Source organism: Propithecus coquereli, unplaced genomic scaffold (assembly GCF_000956105.1).
Source record: "Propithecus coquereli isolate 6110/MARCELLA unplaced genomic scaffold, Pcoq_1.0 Scaffold204, whole genome shotgun sequence".
NCBI lineage: Eukaryota > Metazoa > Chordata > Mammalia > Primates > Indriidae > Propithecus > Propithecus coquereli.
The window spans coordinates 2,547,737-2,548,171 of record NW_012145412.1 but is presented as its reverse complement, the minus strand read 5'-3'; positions in this window follow the sequence as shown (position 1 = coordinate 2,548,171).

Sequence of the window (435 nt, the reverse complement as noted above, 5' to 3'; positions counted from 1 at the left end):
TTTTATAATTTTGTGTATTTGTATTATTTTTTTATTTCAGGGTATTACGAGGGCACAAACATTAAAGTTCCACTTTATGTCTTTGCCTCACCCAAGCAAGGGTTAGAGGCATGCCCTTCCCCCCTACAATGCTCCCGATGTCCTTTAGTTGTGAGTTTACCCCCCTATCCCCCTAATCCCTGGAGAGTATTAGTGCCATGTGAGCCCCCTAGTGTTCACCACTTAGTACCAGTTTGATGGCGAGGACAAGTGGAGCCCATTCTTCCGCTCTTGTGGTGCCTCACTTTGGATAATGGACTTAAGTTTAATCCAGGAAAGTATAAGAGGCTCTAGATCACTGTCGTTTCTTATGATTGAGTAATATTCCATTGTATACATATACCAAATATTAATAATCCACTCATGGATTGACGGGCACTTGGGTTGTTTCCACAT